The sequence below is a fragment of the Dermacentor andersoni genome, chromosome 2 (assembly GCF_023375885.2).
Source record: "Dermacentor andersoni chromosome 2, qqDerAnde1_hic_scaffold, whole genome shotgun sequence".
Lineage (NCBI taxonomy): Eukaryota > Metazoa > Arthropoda > Arachnida > Ixodida > Ixodidae > Dermacentor > Dermacentor andersoni.
The window spans coordinates 255,475,472-255,503,260 of NC_092815.1; the positions used below are offsets into that span (position 1 = coordinate 255,475,472).

The window sequence follows — 27,789 nt, forward strand, 5'->3', positions numbered from 1 at the left end:
CGCGATGTTTATGATATGATTAGTACCCTTAATCATGTCACGTTTAAAAGAACACATAAGTTGATACTCGTAAAGGTGGTCTACACGTAAAACCTTGAACTTCCGGAATATGTCACGCGTATGTCCATTGTAAGTCTGAAATAGCACGTAAGGCATTCTTTTGAACTGAAACTAAATTACCTAATGATTTCTTAGTACTATTTGACCAGACCAGGTTACAATAGCGCAGGTGACAAGCAAATCGTGCGTCATAAACCATAAGTTTCTGTGGTATTGGTAGTAGCCTCTGGCATCTGCGCAACATACCTAACGCTTTACTAAGTTTATTTCGTAAGTAATCGGTGTGGTGGTCCCATAGCATCAATTCATGAAAGATAACACCCAATGTTTTTGCTGTAGCGGAAAGTTCTATATTTATGTCATTGAGTGTGAGGCATTGGGTGAGATCACAAGGCGTGGACTTCGCTCTAAAGAGGACCGCTTTTGTCTTCGAGCAGTCTAACTGGACAGAATTTTTTACAGACCAGTTATATATCTTGTGAAGTATTTCATTTGCAAAATTGATGAGTTGATCCCCCTTAGTTCCTGAGAAGAATAAACTAGTATCATCTGCGTAAATAATATAGTTAATCCAAACAATAATAATAATAATGTCATTTATATAAATGATAAATAGAAGTGGTCCCAATATGCTACCTTGAGGCACACCTTGCTTAATAACCCAGGTAGCACAAAAGAGATACGTAACGTTTTCGTAGCGTTTATCCAAGACGATAAAAACGGGTTAAAGAAGACACGAATGAGAGAACTTCGGCGGGAAAACGTCGTATATCTCTGCTAATGTCCGGCTTAATTACTTTCTTGAGACGATCTAGAACAGGTCTGCAAGACGTATTCGAAAAGCTGGTCTAGAAATAGGATTGGGAAAGACACAAGTAATCCCTTTGGCAAAACTATTCGTAACCAATTTCTAAACGTTTTTAGGACGTTATCAAAAAGCTGGTCTAGACGCGGTCTTGAAAGGTTTAGGATCATCTGAAGCTAATTTTCGCGGGTGACGGGCGCGATCAGACATCGTTGTTCAAAACACGCGTTTAGTTTCGCCTCACGCGACTGGCCTATGCCGCGCAGACGTCGTCAGCGGCACCCGTTGGCACGGCCTAGGCCAATCGCGTGAGGTGAAACTGATCGGGCGTTTCAAACAACGATCTCCAATCGCGCCCCAGATGAGTAGAAGCGTCGGTGTTTACTGTAAGAGCCACGGCGCAGTGCCAAGCACTGTTCCCCGCATGGCCGGCGCATCCTCTACCAAGTCGCACGAAAATGAGCCTGTTAGGAATAATAAATCCTTAATACCGCCTTTAGTAAGCTACGATGCTTACAACCACAATGGGAATGACATCCTGCAAAGAACAAATGGCCACGTCTTGGCAGGTGGCCAGACCAAGCCCTTCATGCCAAGAGTGCATGAAATGAGAACATAGTGACAAAGCAAAAACACTTTATTAAAATGTAATGCTTATGCAAGGTTCGAACAAACTGTGTGAGAAATGCAAATAGAAGTAAAGGTACATCAACAATGACAAAAGTCGCAGAAAGGATTCGTAATGAACTCGAAAGTGAACATTCACTAGCACATAAACAAAATTCCATGTACACATACAAAAATGAACAGAAAAACCTGGAGTGTACTAAAGTGTCTAATTTATCATAGTAAAGTGCACGTGCTATTAGATGGACTAGAGTTATGCAGAAGTGCCATCGGAGCGAATGGAAGAAGTAGACTGAAAAATGCAAGAGTATGAATCGGATGGTAACTGCCTCCAAGCAATGTTACCTATCAGCTAGAAGCTTGAAAAGAGCACAAAAAGAAATACCACCGCATACCATTCCTGTGACAGAAATAACAAAAAAATGCGAACAATGCAAAATTGGAAATATTGCCTTTAGGATATATCAAAGAAGGTAATGGCGAGAAAAAATAACCATACAACAAAAAAGCAAAAAGTGAAATTAGTACAGAATACTTAAACGGGGGATTCAGTGTAACAAGTGAACACTACTGTAGTACAGCGAACGATGAGACAGTAATGCTGCATCTTGCCACTCCAGAACGTGAGAAATGAATATGCAAGCCTCATATTAGAAACTTACATAAACATGGAAATAAACTGGAATGCACTGGAAGCTGCATTTGTGTAACAAAGGAAGCAATGGTCATAATAAAAAGTATGTGTTTTATCTAAAAAGCCCTTTACAAGAGGCAAAGTTGTACCTCTCTGGCAAAAACAAAGTTGCAACGAATAATTTGCAAACCAGCAAATACATTAATTAGCACACTGACATGTCAGACTTTGCGCACATCTCCAGTCTCCTAAAGTAAAAAAAAAGCACTCTGAATGAGAAAAACGTTTAACACATGTAGCCCAGAGCAAATTCTTTGCCAGTTCACTCACACTTTCACATCCAAAAACATTTGCCACAAAGTCCAGGCACAGTTCCACTGATGTTTACCAATTCACCCCCACTTTCACGTCCAAAAATATTTGGCACACAGTCCAGGCAGAGCTTCATAAATAAACAGCTTGAGAGCACCCTACTGATTATTGTGCAGTCCCGCTGCTGGAAATAGAACTGCCGCACATGCTGGTAGTGGTTTCAATGTAGACACACTTGCTGCCCTGGACAGGTATGCTCAGATATCTGCACTGGTGCTCCATTTTGTCGAAGTAGACACATTGATGCACTACGCTGGTAATTGAAATGTATTGAATGCACAAGTATTGGCTTCACCAGAGAGACTTGCCCACATACCACCACTTTCATATATATGCAATTGCTCTTCACTCAGTAGCATTGAACTTAAAGTGTTCCCTATGTGGGAGCCATGTGTAAAACCGGTGTCACACGACCACTCTCGATCGCGATCACGCCTGATCCGGATCGAAATTATCGATGCGACTGGCTCACTCTCGTAGCTTGCGCAGAGGAGCCAATCACGACCGAGAAATTCGATTTGTAACGGACTGGATAGCGGCTAAAAGAGCCCCGTGTGAAACCGGTATCAAATAATGCACAGACGTACGCTAGGAAAATGTGTTGCACAAGGACAAAGAACTGCGACATGCCCTGTTGTGCGAAGCGCGCGAACAGAACACATGTATATATATATATATATATATATATATATATATATATATATATATATATATATATAAACTGCGAGAGCGCTTCGCGAACTCCATGCACACACATGGCACCCGCACGAACTCGGCAGGCCGCCGTAAAGCGCGAAGGGCGCACAGCGTACATTCCGACACATGTCCCAAACTGCAAACAATCGTACTACCTAAAGCATACAAGTTTTTTTATACCAAGGGCATACTCGACTCACGTATGCAGTATCAACAAGCGAGTTATGCAGCGTACATGCTGTATCCATTCGCCAAATAGTAAAATTGATAACAAGCACAAAGCTACAAGGGACTCAATACATTACTACCATTTGAGGCGTCAAATAAAATCGGATTTGGCCGTTTCATATATTGGACACAATATATGGACACATGTGGTACCCGGTAATACCATGAAATACCCATCACGTGGGTAAAGGGGGCGAAAACACAATCGAGAACCTGAAGCGCAAACGATAAAAGCACGGTATGGTGCACGCAAAATTCTGTCAGTGCGCTGTAGCGCGAGGGAAGAAAATAGGGCGAGCACTTGACCTCACCTTTTGGGATACCGCACTAGTACTGAATCATTAAAAAAAAGCCTGTTTGAACCAGTTCCCTTGTCTGCAACACTCTTGCTAAACGGGAGACTAAAATACCACGATGACGGCTCTATTGCGGAGATCGGCAAGGTACGCACAGACAGAAATTTTGCCGCCTTTCTTCGCATTCTGCAAAATGCTTTCTTGTTAGTATCACGCATAGCGGCCGATCCCGACGCTAGGGACACACAGGCACGATTTCGTCCCTCTAACTTCCGTCCTTATACTGCCCTTAACGCCTTAATTACAGCGTCAGTGAAAAGGCGCCTCACATAACATGACAATGAACTTGAAGAGCTGATTAGTGCCCTCCACTCCGCGCCCTCCAATTGAAAACACTACTGATTTCCAAATTAAACTACACAAACAGATCGCACAACCCAAACTAATCACAGAACGTCGTTTTCTTGACGGCAAAACCCTGCAACACTTACATGACAAAGGGCAGCGGCAGCACATTCAGAACAGCCGCTATCATACCACAGCGCAATGCAAGTGCGATAACGCTATTATGCCTGGCTCAAATAGATCACACAACCCAAACCAATCACAGTATGTCGTTTTCTTGACAGCAAAGCACTGCAACACTTACATGACAAAGGGCAGCGGCAGCACATTCAGAACAGTCGCAAACAGACCATAGTGCCATGCGAGTGCGATAACGCAACTATGCCCGGCTTCACGAATAACATGGCCGCCTTGGTCACATAACAATTGAAAACACTACTGATTTCCAAATTAAAACCACACAAACATATCGCACAACCCAAACTTATCACAGAATATCGTTTTCTTGACAGCAAAACACTGCAACACTTACATAGCAATGGGCAGCGGCAGCACATTCAGAACAGCCGCAAACACACCACAGCGCAATGCGAGTGCGGTGACGCGACGACGCCATGACGACGCGACTATGCCCGGCTCGCCCGGCATCACGAATCACGTGGCCACCTTGGTCACGTGATTTGACGACGGTATCGCCACCTTGCGCAAGGTTGGATCGCGTTGATGGGTTGTTGAATATTGTAGAAGCCGCTTAAGAGGCTGACGCCGTGGCGTGGCGGTGGCGCCTTGAGTCGTTTTCAAAACGTATTCACCCCTCGTTTTTAAGCTGCCTGGCTTCCAACGTTATCAAAACGTATTCACCCCTCGTTTTTAAGCTATCTTGTTTGGAACGTCTTTCATGCGTCGATTTTGGTAAAAAATCCGTTTCAGACGTTGAATCCCTTAATACGACGTTTTCAAGACTTTGTGTGCTACCTGGGAAGCTTAAACGAAGATAATTTTCTATTTATTGATACGCATTGCTTTCTGTAGGTTATGTAACTTCTAATTAAATCTAAAACTATTCCGCGTTTACCATAACAATTCAATTTTTCTAATAGTGTTCCATGGTTAATTCTGTCAAAAGCTTTTGAGAAATCAAGGAATACTCCCAATGTTAGTTTCCTCGCCTCTATATTTTTCAAAATTAGTTCCTTTTGTTTAAGAAGAGCAGTTTCAGTCGAGCAGCCTGACCTGAAACCACATTGACATGGTGTTAAAACAGAATACTTGTTAAAAAAGGCAGTCATCCTAAGGAGAATAACTTTTTCTAAACCTTTTGAAAACAGTGGAAGAATTGAGATTGGTCTATAGTTACTTAAGTTTTCCCTTTCTCCGCCTTTATACACCACAGCTACCCTTGTAGTTTTCATCTGTTGAGGAAAAATGCCAGTAAGGGAGATGTTGTAAATGTGAGTGAGGCAAGGGGTAAGCAGGTCAATAACAAAAAGAATTGGTTGTATTTTTAATCCATGCGCATCCTCACTTTTAGATCGCCTAAAATTTTTGAACACATTTAAAACCTCAGTGTCATCAGTCTCATCAATATACAAAGAATGTGTAAGGGGACTATAAGGGGCCTCCTTCGTAGAGTATCGCAGGTCCCGTTTTAAGAACATAAGCTTTCGCATCGCTTTGCTTGCTAGGTGCTCTACATGAGCCGGCCATCCTTAGTCTGATGATATTGACTGGAATCTGCACGGCAAGAATAACCGTTCATGACCGGACTTACCCAGCACCTCCACCAGATGTCACGTGGTGGTGACGTTAAGAACACAGTAGCAATACTGTGACAGGCAAAACTAGATTTTATTGGGCGAACCTGTGCCCACAAAACAGGCTACACTTATAGCACAGCGAAAGCGGCGAACACAGTCGGCGATCGTGGAATAATCTGATCAGCGGGTGAAGCGCGTCGGTTTTTATACAGCAGTCGTCGAATCAGGCGGGGGATACTCCCCGGTTCCGGTGGCACAGGAAATTGGCGCCATCTCTGTAATGGGCGACGCAAAAATCCGTTTCCCTTGCACGGCCTCGTAGATTGTTGCGCGCACGCGCGCCGATCCAGGTGGCCAAGCCCTTCCCCCCGCTTAACTCCTCTCTCTACGCCCTCTCTCGTAATACCCTCTCAACGCCCTCACTTTCGACTGTCTACGCGCCCGCGCCGCCGTGCCATCCCCGCCGGCCCGGCTGCTGCTTAGTCCGCTACGTAACGCTTTATTTTTGTTATCTACTGTCATCGAGATGCGTGCGCTGCTGTGCGTTGACCGACGTGGCTAGTTTCGTCAGTTCTGTGGTCCTCGATAGCTGTGTGCTTGTGCTCCGCGATGTTTCACCCGTTTCACGACTCGTACCGCTCGTGCATCGTGCAGTGGTGCACGAATACCTCAAAAACAAGTCCTGCAAGGTTATTCCGGGTGCCTAAAGGCAACAGGTGAGCGCTCAGACCCAAGGAAATCAGAAGGCGCATGTACACGAACACAGCCCTGTCCATTTGTGTACTCCATGAGGCTCCGGACGCCGTTGCGCCTTGATTGTGCTACACTTGCCTCTTCCCGGTAGAGAAAGCTGACAAATAGATGTTCCTCCTCATTGTCACCTGGTCTGTGACTTGTGTTTTTCTGTGCCAAGTCTCATTCTGCAACTTCAGTAACTTGCCCAGCTTTCCATACCGCCCTCAGTGCTTTTTCTGTGTATCACGTTCTACAAATCAACTAAGAGCTGATAAATTACTGTTAGTGTTTGTGTACTATCTCAGTAACCCCCGATGGGAAAACCGCGCGAACAACCTTCATGCGTAGGCATGATACGCTTTTCTTTCCTCTGGAAAGCATGAGCATTGCAAGTGTCCTACATGCAGATTTTTGCAGTTCGTGTTTATTATACAAGGGAGAGCGCAGTAGGTACGACTTAGTGCCTTAAGTGACGTAATTTTATTGCTAAGCATTGCATTCGGGTAGAAAGAAAAGTCGTGTTGGCTTGTTTTACCTGGTCTTTGATTGAGGAATAAGCCTTTCTGCGAATGTTTTCTCTGTGCTGCTGCAAAAGCCGACTATCTTCTGTTCCCCTTGCCACCGTTACTCAAGTTGTGGCCAAGTGCAAAATAATGTGGTAATGTGTGTTTCAGTTTTTAGTACAATGTTATTTTTTTCTGCCATGTTTTTTTCAATTTGTTCAGCAGTAATGAACATGTCAAGCATTTCATATACTTTCGTGCAGATTTATAAGTAAGTTTTCTTTTGTTATGGCTCTCAATCAAACAATGTTAGCATTTTATCCTATCTTTCAGGTATTTTGCGTGTCATTGGTTTTGCCATTACTAGTGAGTTTTCCCTTTTTATAGTTGTCATGACTATGTCATACACGTCGTCCAATTTTGTGCAATATCTTAGTGCACATATCAGGAGCTCGTCTACATTTAGGTCTTGAGGACGTTATATAAAAATTTTGTTTTTATATGTGTGTACATGAAATGGCCTTCGCGTTTTCTAGCACTTTCTTTCGTTATTTCACCATCTGTGAACTTTTGTCTTTAGTACTCTTGTATATGTCATGCACCTTTCACTTTTGCTCATTTTTTGAGCGTGTATCACACTACGTTGTAAGAAAAATCTCTTTTCGGAAACGAAGTCAATAAATCGAGACTAAACATCTGTTGTGTTGGAAGTGGAATTTTTTTTATGTCCCGGCACATGCTGGTATAATATAAGTATGGGCAAGACTGCGTGCGTGCCAGCGCATAGCCCACGGCGCAGCACGCGCCAGCTCGCAAGCAATGCCAATGCGCGGCGTAGCGCGCGCATTGCTTGCGAGCTGGCACGTGGCGCGCGGTAACAAGCGCGCTATAAAAAAGAAGAAAAAACGCGCCGCTTACGGGTAAAAACAAAAAAAAAGTGAGCGGCGCGCGCGGCATGGGGGAAAGGGGGAAAGGGAGTGGAGCGGGTCGGCATAATAAAAACAAAAAGGAAAGAAAAACGTTTGGAAGAGGAGGTGCCGCGCGGCTGCTGTTGCTGTTGCCATGACAACGTAATCAATCATGTGCGCCGCCATTTTGCTTAATGCGTCGCCCATTGGTTAGGGCCGTAACTGAAGGGGACCTTGGCGCTAGCGTCGAAAGAGCGTCTGCTCGAAAACGGCCAATGGGATGTATACGGAGTGTCCCCCCCCTGGTCGAATGTTCCAGACTAATCGTTCGGACCCGCGTGCCTTCCACAAAGTTCTACACCATTCGCGTCACGCGATGAAACCAGATAACACAGGGTTCGGCGACAACAGACAGCCGGGTAGAAGCATCGATAACTTTCGAGAAACTTCGGATACATGCAGGCGTGTCCCGCGCTGTGCGATTACATTTGTTAGGCGGCGAAACGTGGTTGCCCGATAAAGATAAGTACACGTGTCAATATGATAACGCCCAAGTACTTGTACTGAGTGACAGTGTTAAGTATAGCATTATCACAGCCGTATAAAAGTAAGCTTGGATTTCTTTTTTGTTACTGACGTTGAAACTGTTTTATCGATGTTGATGGCCATTTGCCAGTTTTCACACCATTAGACTATCAAAGAAAAATGCTTGTTAAGACTAATTTGGTCTTGCCGGTTTAGTACTTCTCTATACAGGACGTAATCGTCTGTAAATAACCTAATTTTGGATTCAATCTGATTAGTTATGTCATTTCTGAACAAAAGAAACAGGATAGGGGCCAAAACGGAACCCTGGGGTACACCTGAAAGTACTGGTACAGTTTCAGAAGCGTGGGAGCCTAACTGAACAAACCGGCGGCGGTCAGATAAGTAATTGCTAATCCAACGAAAAACTGGCCCATCTCCTAGTATATGTTTAAGCTTTAGGAGTAGTTTAGCATTGCAGACACGATCAAACGCCTTTGAGAAGTCTAGGTAAATTACATCTATTTGTTTCTGGTCGTTAATTGCTTTGGCGAAATCGTGTAGTATCTCAACGAGTTGGCTAACGGTAGACAGACCAGTCCTGAAGCCATGTTGGCATGGATGGAGGATACTGTTTGCCTCAATGAACGGTGTAACGGATTTTAAGATAATATGTTCCAAGATTTTACAGCATGTACATGTGAGAGAAATAGGCCTATAGTTTGACTGACAAGAAATATTGCCCGATTTGTAGACGGGCACTATTTTAGCAATTTTCCACTCTGCTGGGATACATTGTTCAGAGATTGATTTATTGTAAATAAGGCATAAGTATTTGCTTACAGGCTCGGCATAACGTTTCAGGAAACAGTTCGCGATTCCGTCAGGACCGTTGCACTTTTGATCGTCTAAATTTAATAATAGTGCGATCACGCCTGCTTCAGTTACGACTGGAGCGCTCAGTGTTTCGTTGTGCTTTATATTTTCTGGCCTGTAAGCATGCGTAATGCCATTGTCGGGGGTAAATACAGAATGGAAGAATGTGTTAAACGCTTCCGCTTGTTTCTTTTCTTCCGTCGGCGATAACGGTTTTGTACGGTTATCGCTTTGCCTGACATAACGCCACAATTTCTGGGGTGAGTCTTTGATAAAATTGCTAAGCGTTGTACTGCAGAAGCGCTGTTTTCTTACCTTTGTTGCTCCCTTTAGTAATCTGTTTAACGAGTTTATTTTTTGGCAGAAGTCTGGAACTGGGCATAATTTGTTAGATTTCCGCAACCTTTTTAGTCTACGTTTTAAATGAATTAAATCCATGGGTAGTGCTTATTGGTGTTCTTTTGTATTTGTGGGACAAATTGCCTTAAGCAGTGCATAATATGTGCTTTGAACAGCAACCGAATTTCGTCGATGTTGGCCGAGCCCTTTGAGATTAGCTCGTTAAAGTCGTAGTACTCGTGTGCAAGGTAGGTCATAATGGCGTCATCGTCTGCTTTGTTAAATGCGTACACGCGCTTTCTAGTGTTACGTTGGCGGATTAGGTTTGGAATGATTAACGTGCAAAGACCACGTGATGATCCGATAGTCCTTCAAGAATATCGACTTTACTATCTTTTTTGGAAAAGAAATCGCTTATGAAAATAAGGTCTAAAATGGAGCTTGAAGTGCCCTGGACACGGGTAGGCTTGGATACTATTTGGGTCAGGTTGAAGCTAAACAGAAAGCTCAGCAAGGTATTATTTGTTACATTGGATGGGCTCAGTGAGTCCCAGTTAATCTCTGGAAGAATAAAATCTCCTCCCATTATTATGGCGTTCCCCAGCATGTGTTGATACATGTACTCTAGAAGCTGCTCGAGATACGAGACGTCGGCTTGGGGCGGTCTGTAGACGGAGCCAACATAGACGTGGGTCTGACCCAGCTGAATTCTACACCAGACCGCCTCCACCCCAGGGACATCTGGCATCACTGAGCAATTTATGCCTTGGCCTATGAGCAAAGCAACACCACCACCTCTAGTTGTTCTGTCTTTTCGGACAATGGAGTAGCCCAGAGGGGCTACTTCATGGTTTGCGATGTCAGCGTCCAGCCATGTCTCAGTCACACAGATAATGTCAGGTTCAAGAGCGATCAGAATCGGCTCTAGTGGTTCGATTTTCTTCAAAAGGCTGCGCGCATTAACATTGAGAACAACTAGGGTCGACGGCGGTTTTGAATTCGCGTGGCTGGTCCGTTGTGCATGCTTTCGTGTTTTGCAACTTCCACTATATCTGTCGCTTGATCATCCCAGGTGTACAGGCGATTATTTATTTTGACTTTATCGTAGGACGAAAAAACTTTCTCTTTCTGGTCTCGATGTACTTTCGTTCTTTCCCATAGCTTCTTTCTAATTTGTCTTACTGCAGGCGAATAACCCTCACTAATTGAATATTCAGTTCCTTTTAGCTTTCTACAATTGCTAAGTATGTTAGCTTTACCCCGGTAGTCAAATAACTTCAAAATGACAGGTCTGTGCTTGGGATTATCAATCGTTTGTTTTCGCCCAAGACGATGGATTCTTTCGATGTCAGCAGTTCTTATTCCTATCGTATCTTCAAAGATTGTTTTCTCCACAGCATCGAGCAGATCTTGGTGGCTCTCATTTTCGATTTCCTTAACACCGTATATGACAAGATTAGGCCTGCGGTCTCTGTTATCTAATTCGTCGACTTTCTTAGTCAAGGACAGTACCAGGTGATCGAGTTTGTCAACCCTTTCCACGCATTCCAAGATCTGCTTTTCCATTTTGCCTATTTTTCCTACTTTTTATCTATCGCTCCAAGTTTTTGGTTGGTCACCACTTTTTCATTCTTTATCTCTTGGATGTATTTTGCAATCATTTTGAGCTGCTCTTCAATCGTAATGTCCCCGGGCCCAGGAGTAGTCTCGACGTCCCCTGCCAGCAACAACAGGAACCGCAAGGAATTCGACAGATCACAGAAGCACTCAAGCAAAGCGTGTGGGCACGGCAGCAAAACAAGACAAACGTTACTGCTACGAAAGGATTTGCCGAACCGCTTCCTCACCTGCATGGCAAACAAGAATGGATTTGACCGATGCATCTCGGCACTGCTCATTCGTTTCGCTCCACTGTTTTTTTAGCCGACCAGAAGTAGACCCGTGCAGGAAATAGGCGAGGCAGTCAATGTGAGACAGGGTCATGTTGAACGAACACGAAGTACGCCGAGTATTACTTGTTGGGGGCCTAGTTGGTGCATGTTTCCAGAAGAGGGTTGTAGCGCCGAAAAAGACAGCACATAGCAAGCGAGACGGGATAGGTGCAACTTCCAACTGTTTATTCACCGCGTATGTGAATGAATATAAGGACAAATCAAGATGGGTAGCAAGAACCACACATGCGCGCTAGGGTTCTCACAAAAAAAAGCAGATAAAAGATAGGTGAGGCACGCACGTATCTCACGCCCGTGTATCTAAAAAAGCAAGAAGTGCGCCTGTCCCGTCTTGCTTGCTATACGTTGTCCTTTTCGGCGCTACAACCCTCTTCTGGAAACGAAGTACGCCATCCGCGTACAGACGTTGCACTTGGCGTGTACTACATCGCGCAGTGACAAATTAATTAAGACTTCAGGTAAAGCGTAAGAGACCACACAGGACAGCACCAGGAGATGAAGACACTGTGCAACTAAGAAGCGAATCTTTATTGCACATCGTTAATAGATGCCAGGGGTGTAGCCAGGGGGGGGGGGGACTTATGGGGCTTCAGCCCCTCCCCGAAACTTTTTCGTGCTGTCATGCACCACCGACCAAAACAACCCCAGCGCCGGAAATAATGCTAGATTTTGTCAAGGATGTCTTTTTCACGCTCGAAAAGATGTTTCACCGCGAACATTGCGAGATCGGGCTGGATTTCGCTGAAACGCCCATGCACCGGGAATCACGTAACGCCAAGCAACCCCATCCGAGCAAAAAGTCTCAAGGGCGTCTTGATGTCAAGCGGGCTCGTCGCGGCATCTAGCGGAGGCAGCGAATCTACGGGGCGCATGAATTTCAATTCCGAAACTTCGTGGGTATAAAATCATCATCAACTCCTTATACGAAAGGTGCAGTGACATTTGCAAAGTCGTATTTTAGATTTTCAATTCCGGAACCTTGTGGGTTTAACGTTGCCATAAACATTTCACGCAAAAGGTGCAATGACATTTCTAAAGTCGTAGATCGGACCATACAACTCATCGGACCATACATCAACACACTACCAGCCAAGTTGGCAAAGCACGCAGCGAGGTCCGATGAGACGAAGCGTTGTGGTGGTTCATCTTTGCCGTCATGCCACAGAAATGACTATCAACGTTATTTTTTTTTCACCTGCGCCAAAACATCCATGTCAAGACATTAAGCCAGCAAAGGCAACTACGTTCTTATTCATTTTTGTACTTTGACTTATATTCGCGCGAACAGACATTGACTCTTTTTATTTTATTTTTTTATTTTTGTTCTCGTTAGCCGCGGGCTGCCGGAGCCAGCCAAAGCGCACGCGTTTTTCTCGTGTTGCCTCGACCACCGCGAGGCACACTTCGGTGCGCGTTCGTTTTTCTCTAGCCAAGTGGATTTTCGCCTGGCAGACGAGAAAAAAATACAATGGTCGCTTGCCGGCATCACTGTGCGGACTCGACGGATTGCAATGCATTCGCTTGAGCGTGACCACTCCGGAAAGTCTTGTCTCGCAGGTGTAGGATACCGAGCAGTATCTGTATGCTTCTCCGTAGACCAAGCGTCTCACGTTTTCTTCGATATTACTTCGGTAGCCACATTACAGGCGCCCAAAGTAGGCGTTCGATTGTGGCCAACATGCTTTCCTTGCCGTTGTTTTTTTCCTTTCGGTGCCCCTGCCCCGCAAAATAAAGAAAAAGACATTGTTGCGACGCAGTGAATCGCCGCATGGTAAAACTACGATTTCGTTACTTCTTTTATTGCCGTGGTAATGGCCCACGGGGCGCTTCAGTTGCCGGATACTCTTATTATATTATTGCATTACCAATTACATGGACACTCCAGGCGCATTCCTGCCATCGCCTTCCACTCATGTTCAGTCCAAGGGCGATAACATGGTGACCGCGTGTCGCATGTTGTATGTGTGAGTGAAAGGGCCGTGGAGGTGGGGTGGCATGGGTGAACCAACGACGACGGCTCAGTCTTGTGTGCGCAAGGGAGAAAAGCGGGGAGGAAGCGCGCCGCCTCCTGTCGCGCGATACATCAGGGCGGGTGGAGAGAAGGGGTGCTGCGATCTGTGAATCTGTGGTTTTGCGCAACATGTTTGTTTGCCTTGTTTGACGCATTATCTACACTGACGTTTTCTTAGATACGTATATTTATTGGAGACTTATGCGTATATTTAAATGTCTTGTTCCGACGTTTTGTGTACACGTGCCGGGAAATTTGTTTTCAGTGACAATTATTGCCCTTTATCAAGCTATATCTTCAGATTTGTTTATTCCATCGTATCTACGAATTTTTAGTGTAGGAGGGCGAGTCAGATGAAAGTGAGCCAACCCACATTGCGCAACAATGGTTCGGTTCATTATTTACGAGGCATGTGCGTAGCAAACAGGCATGTCTCATTTACAAAAGTGACACGCAGGCGTGAGAATAGTGGCTATTTAGTGCTCTCATAAACTGGGTTGAGCATGGTTGCGTGACATAATGGACACTCCAAATGGTGTCGTGAGGTTTTTACAGCTGAAGTTGTTTCCAAAAAAAACGGCCGTGGCTTAGCTTGGTTAAGCCTGATGATTGCGAAGCAATAGTGTGTAGCCGAGCTGCATACTGGGCACGCCGCTTAGAAAGTCGTTCTTCTCGTTCTTCTTCCGTCTCCGTAGCTCGCTGATGCTTCCTCTTTGCATTCTGCCGAGCTGCCTTGTTCGGGAGTGAGGCTGCCTTCAAGAGTGGAACGCGATAGCGTTATCGCACCCCGTTCGCACCGCCTACTCAAACGCGCTACGCCAGCCAAACGTCGCGATCGGCAAAGATGGCCGGGCCCCGACGCGCCATGAAGGCGGACGCGATCATTGGGCGAGTGGTGCGCCACGTGTCGGGGCAGCTCCGTACATTGCGAGGAGGGTGTCTTCTGTGTTTGCCCCAAGATGGCTCTGCGTGTGCGCAGAGCGCACAAGAAATGTAGTGGAAAGGTACTTCGCTACTCGTGAAACTGCGACTTCTATAAGTTACGTGGGCATAATTACCGATATATGCAGCAGTATAACTTTCTACGGCACGTTTCTAAGGCAACACCGCATTCACCGCATTCACGTTGAAGGTCAAACTCAACGTGCCGCCAGACAGACGGCTGCTACACGGGCCACCTCCGCCTTAGCGGAGGTAGTGTCCCGGAAAGAACTTCCAAAACCCGATCTTTGATCGGGAATGGGCCTGCGACTACGTGGGTTGGCAGTCGTCGGCTCGAAAGGGAGGGCCATGTTCAACGAGCATCACTGCATACCAGAGTCCGTATGTTTCCGAAGAAAAATTGTGTAGGGGCGTACCCTAAATCTAACTAAAACAATGGCAGACGTTATTAACCTCACCAGTCCGCTTCGTTTGGCGACATTAAACGTCAGAGGGTTGTCGCAGAGGCGAAGACAGTGTCAGATAAGTCGCATGTTACTAGAAAAAGACATTGATTTGATGGCTGTCCAAGAAACAAAAATTCAATCTGAAGAAAAAACGACTCGATTGGTTGAAATTTTCAGAAATAAGTACAATGTATGCGTTTGCCACGCGAGTGGTACTTCTGGGGGCTGCCTTTTGTTTATTAGAAATAGCATTGGGATAATAGAGCAACAAGTTACTTCATGTGAAGGGGGGCGTTTGCTTATTTGTGATTTTTCTTTTTCTGGATTGCTGTGGCGGGCGGTTTGTGTATACGTCCCTAATAATGCTCGAGAACGTGAACAATTTTTCGTTTATCTGAGGTCTTTCTTGCGGTGTGAAAGACACGTTCTAATGTTTGGCGACTTCAATTGTGTATGCCGGCCGATAGATCGATCGAAAAAGCAACTTAGCCAAGATAAAAGTGCCGCACTTCTGCATGAAATTTTGTGTGATGTTGATCTAGAGGATGTTGGGAGTGTTCTTGGTTCTTACAGTCATGTGCAATATACGCATTTTCAAGGAGACAGCCACTCAAGGTTAGACCGCATCTATGTTCCTGTTCACTTAGTTCCGCTACTTTCTGAATATGGTGTAGAATGTATCAGTTTCAGTGATCATTGTTTGGTAACGGTTACGATAGGTATGAATTTAATTGGCACCTATGGAAACTTAACGACAACCTTATGCAAGATGAAGTATTTCTTAAAAGAATAAAAGAGAAATTAGACGCTGTTCTCCTTGAGGATGTAAAAAATGTTGTAGAAGCTTGGGAGATGTTCAAAACCGAAGCGAAAACAATTGCTTTAGAGAGAGCATGCGTGTTGCGGCAGAAACAAAAGCAAGAAGAAAAGCAACTACAATGCACGTTAGCATACCTGTTGAACATGGAAAGCGGCGGGGCTGGTATATTTGCACATGATATTAAAGAACTTAAAGTGAAACTTGAAGTGATTGATGAAGAGAGATATGGTGGCGCGGTTTTAAGAGCACGCGCTGAACGTGTATGGCTGGGTGAAACGCCCACCAAGCGAGCTCTAAGTGAAGAGAAGAGGTACGCTATGACCAAGGAAGTAAAAGAAATCGTTTATCAAGGGCAGCTTACAAATGACGGGGAAATGATAGAACGCGCTTTCGTTGACTACTATAGCACGCTGCTAAGCAAGAGGACAAGCGATATCTCTGAATTTAAGAGTGGATATTTACCTCTGATGCCGAAAATTGATGGCGAACTTAAGGATGCCCTTGAGAGGCCGATATCTGTAACAGAAATTGAAAAGGCTATAGATGGTCTTAGTGCAAGGAAATCGCCTGGACCGGACGGACTTGGGGCAGCGATATACAAAATTTTCAAGGTTGAAAAGGCTGAGGCTCTGCACCGCGTCATAACCAAGTGTTACGAACAAAAATGGACGCCTCCTTCTTTCCGACAGACACACGTAGTACTGATACCTAAATCAACAGACCACATTAAACTTCAATCCGTAGAGGCCTACCGGCCAATAAGCTTAGCAAATATTGATTATAAAGTATTTATGAAGGTGCTCGCCCATCGCCTTCAAAGTGTAGTCAAATCCCTAGTAGGTACACATCAGACATGCGGTATAAAAGGCAGGACTATATTCACAAATATACATATAGCACGAAGCATACTTGAATGTTGCGATACGATGGGAGATCATGTAGCTATGCTACAACTAGATTTGGCCAAAGCTTTTGACAGGGTGTCCCACGAAATCCTGTTTACGCTTCTTGATTATGTTAATGTCGGATCAGTCATTTTGGACGGGGTAAAAATGATGTATGATGGTTGTACCACAAACTTAATTATTAACAACAAACTGAGCAGGCGGATTGCAGTAATGTCTAGCATAACGCAAGGCTGTCCGACCTCGGCCTTGCTCTTTGCACTTTATTTAGAACCTTTCTGTTTAAAGTTACTACATAGCCATAATATTCGCGGGTACACATTCTTTGGTAGAGAAATAAAAGTTCTAGCTTATGCCGACGACGTAGCAGTGTTCTGTCGCGATAAACAGAGCATTGCAGAAGCTGTGAGAGAAGCCCAAGCTTTTTGCAATGCTTCCGGTAGTGCCATAAGTTGGTCAAAATGTTTAGGGCTTTGGCACGGGAATTGGCCAGATGCACCAGAAGTCTTTTGCAAAATGCAGTGGAGTGTATTACCCGGCACTTACCTTGGGGTTCCGCTCAGTGCCTACCGTGAGCCAATCGAATACTGGACGAGCGAGAGAGACGGAATGAAAGAGCAAACTAACAAATGGGGAGGCCACAACTTTTCGATGTTTGCTAGGGCCAAAGTATGTAATATCTTTTTAGTAGCTAAAGTGTTCTACGTCCTGCAGCTGCTATACATGAGCCGATCTTCAATTCAAAATATACACAGAGTGTTTGCAGAGTTTATTTGGGGTTCGGTGTGGGAACGCACGAGCAGAAGTAATTTGTTTCACACATTGCGCAATGGGGGACTTGGTTTAACGCATTTGTTTTTCAAGCAACTTGTATCGAGATTTGTTTTCTTCCGCGACCAAAGCGATGGGTTTCTGCGGACGGTAATCCAAGTGAGATTGCGCGATGCTTTGCCCGATTTTGTTGTATCGTCGCACGCAATCAAACCGATGGCACTAAAGGGCTATCTGCGTGAAGTTTCCATGGCGATACGTCTTCTAAACGCTCGTTTTTCGAAAGACTACTTGTTTGCACTCTCACGAAAACAATTGTATAAGGATCTTGTTGAAGTGTTTGTACCTACACCAGTGTATCGTTCTATGTATTACTTAGGGCCTGAACGAGATGTTTTCAAGCGAGTCAATAATATGCCTGTACGAGCTAACACAAAATCATTCTTTTTCAAACTGCATACCGGCACACTGCCTGTTAAGCCATGGCTAAGAAGCAAGGGCTTGTTTGTCCCATGGTCAGACAACTGTCTAATATGTAACAAGGAAGAAACTGTCGAACATATTTTTCTTGACTGCCACGATGCCCGCTTTCTTTGGGACATCCTGCAAAGAACATTAAAAAAGGAGCTTCCTATCACTGCGTTCGGAATAAGGTTTTTGCCATGTGCTGAACCTGACGGTGTGCCGGTGGACATGTTGATGCTATTGCGTATGCAAAGTGTGTGGCGAACTCGTATGGCTCTACGCAATGCTGATGTTGATGCAAGGTCAGCAATGTATTATTTTACTGAGAACGTTAATTATACAAGCGAAGTGTTGAAACTGCTGAGTGATCCGCCAAATTGGCTTTCAGTGTTGGACAGTTTGGCTTCGATGAAGGCATTTTAACATGACACGTCAGTCTTAGTATCGACTAGACGTTTTAACATTCGGTTTTATTTGACAATATTTGTATGTACTTGCCGAGCCGGTAATAAAGAAAAAAAAAACTCGTGGCTGAGTGGTAGCGTCTCCGTTTCACACTCTGGAGACCCTGGTTCGATTCCCATCAGCCCAGCAAGCTTACAAGATGCTTTTTGTTTATGAAATGACGCTATTTATGTGACGTCACTCTAGGTCACGTGGTGTGACGTCACGCAGCGAGGTCACGCTAAAGGTCAATGGTGCCTACCACCACCTCGCCACGGAACGGGCTGAAGTGCCACCTAAAGTAGTATTGCTTCGCAATAAAAGAATTTAGTCGCCGTATGGCTGCCATGTACGTTGAACGTCGCATTTCATTGGCCACGATGGAGCAAACGGTTGAACGAAGGACGTGAAAGTTGCAAAGATGATCCAAGACCGAGCCAATGTCACCGTGCAATCATTCCCAACAAAACTGCAAAGGTTGATGAGCTGATCAGACGATATCAGAGGATAAGCGTCGATGAATTGGCAGGGTTTGCAAACATCAGTCACGCTTCATATCACAACATAATTCATGAACATTTCGGTTATCGGCTCTTGCGTCTGCAATAGATAGCCAAGATTTTGAACCACCGTCAGAAGATGGAGAGGCTCGGCGCTGCCTTGACTCATCTAATCCGGTATCACAATGAGGGTGACGACTTCTTGTCTACAATTCTGAGCGGGGATGAATCATGTTGCCACTACTATGAGCCTGAAACAGGACGGCAAAGCTTACAGTAGAAACATTCGAATTCCCCACCCCCAAAGAAAGCACAGGCCGTCATTCCTGCCGTTAAGGTGTTGTTGACTGGTTTTTTTTCGATCGTCAGGGGCCATTACTGAAGGAATTTGCTAAAGCTGGAGAGACAATCAATCGTTTCCGATATTGTTACGGAAGGATGAAATAAGAACGAGGACGAAGAGGATCGGAGACGCTGGCTGCTGCATTGTTGGTGGTCAGCCATCTTAACTACTCTGACTCATCCTGTATATACGATATATTGTAAATACAGTCTTTGTATACTCGAAACATCTTCGTAACATATTGGTGGGAGGTGCGGTTTACCACGACTTGAAACGGAGCTCCGCAGTGGCCGTCGCAACTCCGTCCGCACCATGAATGACGGTGAGCGCACGGGATCAACGTCGTTTCCGCCTACCACGTCACCATCGCCAGCTACATCGCTGTCACCTTCGGTTGTGGTTGTGCAAGCCAAGGATCCTGGAACTCTCTGCGGTACCGATGGCGCCGACGTCGAAGACTGGGTGGCTATGTACGAACGCGTGAATGGAATCAACAGATAGGACCCAACGCTTATGCTAGGTAACTTATTCTACCTAAGAGGCACGGCAAAGGTGCAGTATGAAAAACCACGAAGAGGAGCTAACCAGCTGGGACCAATGCAAAGAGAAGCTAATAGAATTGTTTGGCTAACCAGCCGGCCGTAAAATTGCCGCAAAGCAGGAACTGGTCTCCAGTGCCCAATCCCCCATGGAGTCATATGTCTCGCACGTCCAGGACGTGCTGGCACTTTGTCGTAAAGCCGATCACGACATGACAGAAGCTGAAAAGGTCACGCACGTGCTTAAGGGCAATGCTGACAACGCCTATAACTTGCTCATGTACAAAAGCTGTTCTACAGTTGATGCTGTCATTAAAGAGTGCTGACAATTCGAGCAGGCCAGAAGCCGATGCGTCTTGCATCCGTTCGCCAGACTTCCCAATACTTCCGCAACGTCTACGTGTGAAGATCAACCCACACAGTAGCATGCATCGCCATCAGAGGACGTAGCGCGAATTGTTCGACGTGAACTGGATGCGATGGCGCCCGCTACTTTTTGTTCTCGTGGCCCTGATGCTACCAATTTTTGCATTCCTCTTGTACAACCATTGTTCGCCAGGAACTTGAAAACATTGGTTTACATTCTGTAGGTGCTGTCGCCCATCCCATAGCTAACGAACGCCATTCTACTATTTTCGCTCCACCCCGACGTTTCTCTCCGCATTATCGCAACCAGACTGAGTGGAGAACTGTGGACGACCACCTGATCTGTTTCACCTCTCGCCGCATTGGTCATGTCGCCCGATACTATCGCAACTCGTGGGCCTCAACACCTCGCACGCCGACCAACCTGAGCCGTTGTTATGCGAATGCCCGCAAGGTTTTGCCCACTGCCGAGTCTAATAGCGCCGACAACTATGCTAGGTACACATGGTACAGTCACTCACCATCGCCGCGTGGACACCAGTCTCGTTCACCACAAATACGACGTCCATCTACCCATTCGCCGCAGCCACGTCGCCTTTCGTCCCCTGTGGCGTTTGGCCGCACCCTTTCGGAAAACTACGAAATGCAGCTCTCCGAGGCTGTGCTGCATTGCGTACTACCGCAGCAAATCCTTTGTCTGTGCCCACAAAGAAAAGTGTATTTGATGTTAAAATAGACGGCTTACCCGTCCAAGCACTCGTCGACATTGGAGCACACATATATGTGATGAGTGCTAGCCTACGTAGAGGTTTAAAGAAGGTCCTCACCCCAGCAGCTGCCCGAGTGCTTCGTGTGGCCGACGGCGGCATGTTGCTTGTTCTTGGAATCTGTACTGTGCGTGGAATTATAGCTGGCCGCAATACTTCTGTTTTCTTTGCTGCGATCTACAACTGCCCTCATGACGTTATCCTTGGATTGGACTTTTTATCCACTCATTCTGCTTTCATCGACTGCGCGACCGGCGTTCTTCAGTTGGAACTGCCTCAACTCACCGATGCTCCGAGTACCGCCCCACCGCACCGATGTCCGTCTGTCACCCGAGGCAGTTATTTATGTCACTTTGACCGCCCAGCCGTAGGTTCCTGACGGTGAATATGTGCTTCGCCCCATCATCGACCTGCTTTTGAACCGGAACGCTGCTGTTCCGCATACGATGGTCACGGTCTAATAATGACGTCGTTCTACCGCTTCTAAATTTCAGCCTGTGCCCTCAAGTGATTCCGGCCGGCATGTTGTCGGCCAGCGTTTCTAGTGGTTCCGAATTTGACATTGAGAGTCTGAATGCCGAGAGTGGTTTCTTAGTGCCAATTCTAGCTCACAGCTCTCATTCCTTAACGGATGACTTCGCGAAAATTATTGCATCTAACCTCACCTCTGCACAGGCCACAGACATATGCCTCCTGCTTGAATCGTACAATGACATCTTTGATTTCGGCGACAAGCCTTTAGGCAAAACATGTGCTGTTCACCACCTTATAAACACTGGAGACACGAATCCTATTCGTCGGCGTCCCTATCGGGCATCGCATGCTGAATGTCGAGTCATCCAATCAGAAGTGGACACAATGCTCCGCAAAGAGGTCATCGAGCTATCAGCCAGCCCTTGGGTTTCGCCTGACGTCCTTGTGAAAAAGAAAGATGGAACCTGGAGTATTTGCGTCGATTATCGCCACTTAAACAAGATCATGCGAAAGGACGTCTACCCACTACCACGCATCGATGACGCCTTGGACTGCTTGCACGGAGCCATATACGTCTCGTCCATCGATCTCCGATCCGGCTACTGGCATATTTCAGTTGATGAAATGGACCTCGACAAGACGGCCTTCATCACGCCGGATGGCTTATATAAGGTCAAATCATTACCTTTGGCTTATGCAATGCTCCTGCGACATTTGAACGTATGATGGACTCTCTTCTGCGAGGCTACAAATGGACCACCTTTCTTTGTCACCTTGACGACGTTATTGTTTTTTCTCCCACGTTCGGCAGCCACCTTACCCGACTCGCGGCACTTCTTGCGCTCTTCCGAAAAGCTGGCGTTCAAATGAACTCCACGAAGTGTCCACTCGGGCGAAGTCAGATTACCGTGTTGGGACACCTCGTTGACGCATCCGGTGCCCAACTAGAACCGGAAACTTTCGCGCCATACGCAGTTTCCTTGTGCCACGTCCTGCTTCTGAAGAGCACTGCTTCGTCGGCTTGTGTATTTACTTTCGCCGTTTCGTCAAAAACTTCGCCGACGTTGCTCGGCCTTTGACAGATCTTCTAAAGAAGAACACGCCATTCTCATGGGGCCCGTATCAGGCTCACCCGTTCAGCGCTCTCATAGGGTTTCTGACGACCCCTCCCATACTTGCCCACTTTGATCCATCTGCACCGACCGAAGTCCACACTGACGCAAGCGGTCATGGCATCGGTGCTGTTCACGCCCAACAACAGAATAGTACCGAGTGCGTGATGGCTTACGCCAGCCGCCGGCTGTAACCTGTCGAGAAAAATTACTCCATCACCGAACGGGTGTGTTTGGCTTTAGTTTGGGCTGTCGCAATGTTCCGGACATATTTGTACGATCGCACCTTTTTGGGGGTCGTCACAGACCATCACGCGCTCTGCTCGTTGTCTTCCCTTCGGGACCCGACTGGACGGCTTGGTGCCTGGGCTTTGCGGCTCCAGGAAGTTTCATTTACTGTACATTACACGACTGGACGCCTCCACAAGGACGCTGACTGTCTCTGGCCTAACCCCGTGGATCCTCCCGTTCTTGTTGAGCATGATCTGATGACCTGCGTGATGGCTTTTCTGGTATGATCAACATTCGCGCTGAACAACAACGCGACGCATCCCTACAGTCCTTCATCGCCGGAGTGCAATCTGGTCGCACCGACGGCACGTGCCGCATGTTTGTTCTGCATGACGGAATCCTGTACGGCCGCATTATCAACCCTGATGGCCTTGAGTTGCTCTTTGTCCTCCCTCATCATCTCGAACAACTTCACGACGCACCGACGGCAGGACACCTTGGAATTTTGCGTACATACGACCGCGTACGGAGCTGCTATTCTACCGCTGTGGGTGTCGCTATTTTGCAACTTGCGAATTGTGTGAGGACCGGAAGAAAGCTCCCCTGGCACCTTTCGAACGACTCGATCCTACTGAAGTTCCCTCTGAACCGTTCTTTCGCGTAGGCTTCGACCTGTTTGGCCCTTTTCCGACAACTGCGGGAATAAGTGGATCGCCGTCGCTACTGATTACGCTACACGCTACGCGATAAAAAATGCGTTGCCGACTGCACTCTAAAAACGGACAGTTCCGCGCACTCTCTTTGAATGAGTATCTGCTTGTCCCATATTTCACTATTTTCTAGAGTAGATCAACCCTCTTTGAGAGAGAGTCGGTGAACTCCTCCTGACAGTCTTGCTACTCCACCGCAAGGGAGTGCTAGTACTCTTCCGCAGAGTGCCGATACTCTCCCCAGAGAGGTAATAGTACTCCCCCAAACGAAGTGATTCTACTCCTCCAAGCCGAGTGTTTCGACTCCCCCAACCAGAGTGCTTGTACTCCTTCAGAACAGAGTGCTAGTACTGCTACCAATAGTGTGAAAGCACGATGTAGATCCGTGGTCACGTTAGAAGGGATTCCCAATAATTACATGCAGGCAATATTTGATTCTTTCATAAGCAGTTCCTGCACTTATGTTTGGTGAATGGGATGTAATCTGTAGTTGCCGAGTTATTCAAATTAAGCATTTTCTTTCCTAAAAGGTCAAAATCTTTATTGATCAGTCACAAGAAAAGTGAATGATAATTTGAGAAACATACTTACAAACACATAAAATCAGGTTACAATGATGCCCATATATTTTAGAACACATCTTGTAATAAAACATAAGTATATTCTCTAAAGTTTCATCACTATTACAGTGCGGAAATACCCTTTAATTATAATTGGCTCCTTCTTTTCAAAAACAAATTGTACATTGGAAAGTTAAACATAGAACACACGTGTGCAAACTAACAAAGTATTGACACTATGATCGAAGAGAAATATGCCATACATTACTGGCCATCAAATGCATTTCTGGCACAAAACGTGTGCACTTATATGGCAGAGGTTACAGGATGAGCTGCTAAGCATGGCGCTGGCAATGTAGATAAATTGTGCAAGAAACTGTTTTGTGTGCCATATTTTAAGACAGCAGCTCATTTAATAACGCCCTGTACAGCGTGTGGATATTCCTGACTCAGAGTACAGTGCATTTAGAAATGTGTTGTACATCCTCATGTGAGGCGACAGGCTAGCTAGCTTTGCTGATCTTTCACATGAAGTTATTCATATATGGGCTGCACTTCATTGTTTCTAAGTGTGTATTGTCGTTGTTCTGCAGCAATATCCTGCCCGGTCTCAAAGCGGTACAGGGGCGTATCATATTTCCTATTTGGCTGGCTTCCTCACGAAACTAGTTTCCTGGCGCTGTTGGGATTGATCCATTACACTTTCTCAAAAATATATAAAATTAGCTTTACAATATTATCTAGTGTGTAGCAAATGAGTATAAAACTGCAAGGAGCATTGGCATTAAAATCTTGTGCATAAAATTTCTTGTCATATATGGTAGCTTTTAATTCCGATTACGCTAACAATGCTATACTTCTGAGGAGCAGCTTGCATAATTACATGATCAATTATTGTGACTCGTTGAATATGCAATCTAACTAAAGTATAGAATGGCTTCAGATGTGAACCAAAAATCAAATGTGATGAATATGATGCATGAAAGGCGACATAAGTACAGGCAGGGAAGTGCACGAAAAAGACAAACAAAGAAGCAAAATATAAATTGAGAATGGCACCATCCTGTTTCAAATATCCCTTCCATGCACGTTGATTTTGCATGCGACTATGCATATATTTACACAATGAACCAACTACCTGAAACGGAAGCTTTTTTCCTACTGAAGTGGTTAAGATGCGCTAAAGCAAAAAAAATTATCGCACTTCACAGAATATTCGTCTCAAAACAAGTACATATGTGTCTGTGAAAATTAATGCATCACCTCACTGTGCACTCTATCTTAAGTTCAGAAATTTACCATGTGCAAGAATGCTTTAATTTTATTTTGCCTTATAAAAATATGTCTACAGAAACCATGAAACTATGGGGTTTTGCGTACCACTATATGTTCACATCCGCCAATTGATGAACTAGTTTTCTACTCAGATGCTCTCAGTTATTTGCATTAAACACATCTCTACCTCCACTAGCATACATGGTTGGCAAGTAGATGAAGTCACCCTAATAAAAATATCAAATGCCTGCCAGAAGCAATCATATGACTATTTCACAGAAGGAAAAACCACAACTTTACATTTTTAGAATAATTTTCAATTGACTATCCGGCTTGCAAGACGTGTGCACCACGGTGTACACAGTTAAAAGACTTAATTGCTCCTTGCTTTTGCTTCGGGAGGCACAAGTGGTTCTAATCAACTGGATTAGTGTGCATGCAGCTCACTAGAATAAACGATAGTGACTTCTTAAACAAGGGATTCTCTTCCCTCAATGATTCCCCTTTCCGTAACCTAAAAGGAAGCTATCGCGTGCTGTAGTTGACCGCAGTTCAACAGTGTTTACGCGGGAAGTTGGTGCAGTCGATACGGCGTGAACTGACACGATGGAGCGTTCGCCCCAAAAGTCCAGCGCCTAGCGCATTCTTATGATTCATGTAGTGCGCCTTGTCATGCGGAGCAGAAGATGATTAGTACAGCTACAAAAACAATAAAAGTGACGTCCTAATGTTCGTTCGACATTGTAGTGCACATTTAGCGAAACGTGTCACAAAAATTACCCTCAGACGTATTGATGTTGCTAGGAGCTTCATCTATCGTTTATTTGTTTTTTGTTATGAAGTATGCTTGTGCCGGGAATAGCTTGGTCTGAACGGGCACAAAAATACAAGCAGGGAATGTCACTTCTTCTGTACGTAATTTCTCTGCTAGGAATCGTACAGTCATTTCCAGAAGTACGTTAGTGTGTTGCTTTCACAGCTAACGTCAACGCGAAAAGGCACCCGAATGCTCTGACTCGTGAGAAGCTTTTAGCTTGTATGCAAAGTTTTCTGCTTGTAGATTGTCGCCGAGGCAACCTGCATTTCTTGCGTTAAGTGTTCTGTGTTCATGCCTTTGACACATTGAATAACCGCTTGTGGTGTAAGAATGAGATAGTTGTCTAAGTGGGCGCAGCTTCATGTAGATGGCTGTACGAGAGCTTTTCACAATTTAATGCGATGTTGTTAAATCACAAGTTTCCAGTTGCAGCAGTCATTACAATAAGCGGAGGCATCTCTGCACCGCATAGGAGGCTGCGGCACTAATGCAGCCTGAACAGCACGGCAAAGCATCTGATCTGCTTGCTTTGACAAGGTGCGTACAAAACGGTCACGGCCACTTATGTGTTCTAGGTTCTGTTCGTGTATTTGGTACCTGCTAACTTTCCTGAATCTCTCGTCTAGTTTACAAATTCTTGCTCATTCTACAATTTTACTAAAGTTCCATTATTAATAAGAATGAAGTTCTATGGGTAAATATGTTGTAAAGCCGTTGAGAGATGGGGTGACATGAGATTGCGAAAATACACGTAAAAATAAATTGACATGGCACTTATGCTACTTTCTTAATTATTCACAATGAAAAATCCCTAACGAAAATACCAGAGGGGCACTTGCTTAAGGTAAGTTTATTAGGATACGTTCCAGAAGCAGGCTAAATTGGCAGCGACAAAAGCACCGAGAAAAACTCACTGATCTAAAAACATGTAAGTTTTGCTGTACCAAGTTTGCTGCTTGTGTGTCAAGATAAATAATGGTTAATAATGTATGGGGGCGTAGAAAAATGTGGCTACTGAAAGAAAGCTTTAAAGAAAGCGCGTGCTTTTTTACCATGTAGGATTTCTTTCTATGATTTTTGCAAAATATGAAGTGCACAATTTGGCAGGTTTGGCAAAAAATTTTAAATACTTTTGCTTCAGATTTTAATGTAGCCATTTCATAATGTATCTCTAGTACAGCTTAGTGTCAAGCTTGAAGCTGATCGCTGATGTCACATCACAGTTGCAGTTTGTGATAACGTGGTATCACAAACTGCTTGTTACGCATGTCAGCCAACCAGGTGCAGTGGTCGCAGGTGAGAGTATAACCGAAAGCTAGGTGTTCCTTGCCGTTTTGCGCATGATATGGGTTAGAGCTTGAGCTATGCTACAGTGGCACCATCTCCCCCATCTCCTCTTCATTATTCTGTCAACATGCTAAGATGCACTTCTAGAGGCTTGATTATGATGTTGCCTGCTGAACTTGGCTGATGTGAATTTCAGTAGTTTGTGGTACCCTCAAAGCCATGCTGTACTTTGCATGTATCTTAAAATGGTCGATTTGAAATATGTAATTGGCTGTGGTGTTCTCAGAGATACAAGGACTCCTGTTGTGAATAACGCATATATGCATTATTTAGATTTTCTGGTACT

General features: G+C 45.2%; 1 protein-coding gene across 1 annotated transcript in view; it reads left to right on the forward strand.

The window, feature by feature from the left end:
* The window catches only part of LOC129387131 (alcohol dehydrogenase class-3-like), a 762,528-nt gene that overhangs the window by 632,761 nt on the left and 101,978 nt on the right, over positions 1-27,789 (forward strand). The window lies entirely within an intron of this gene.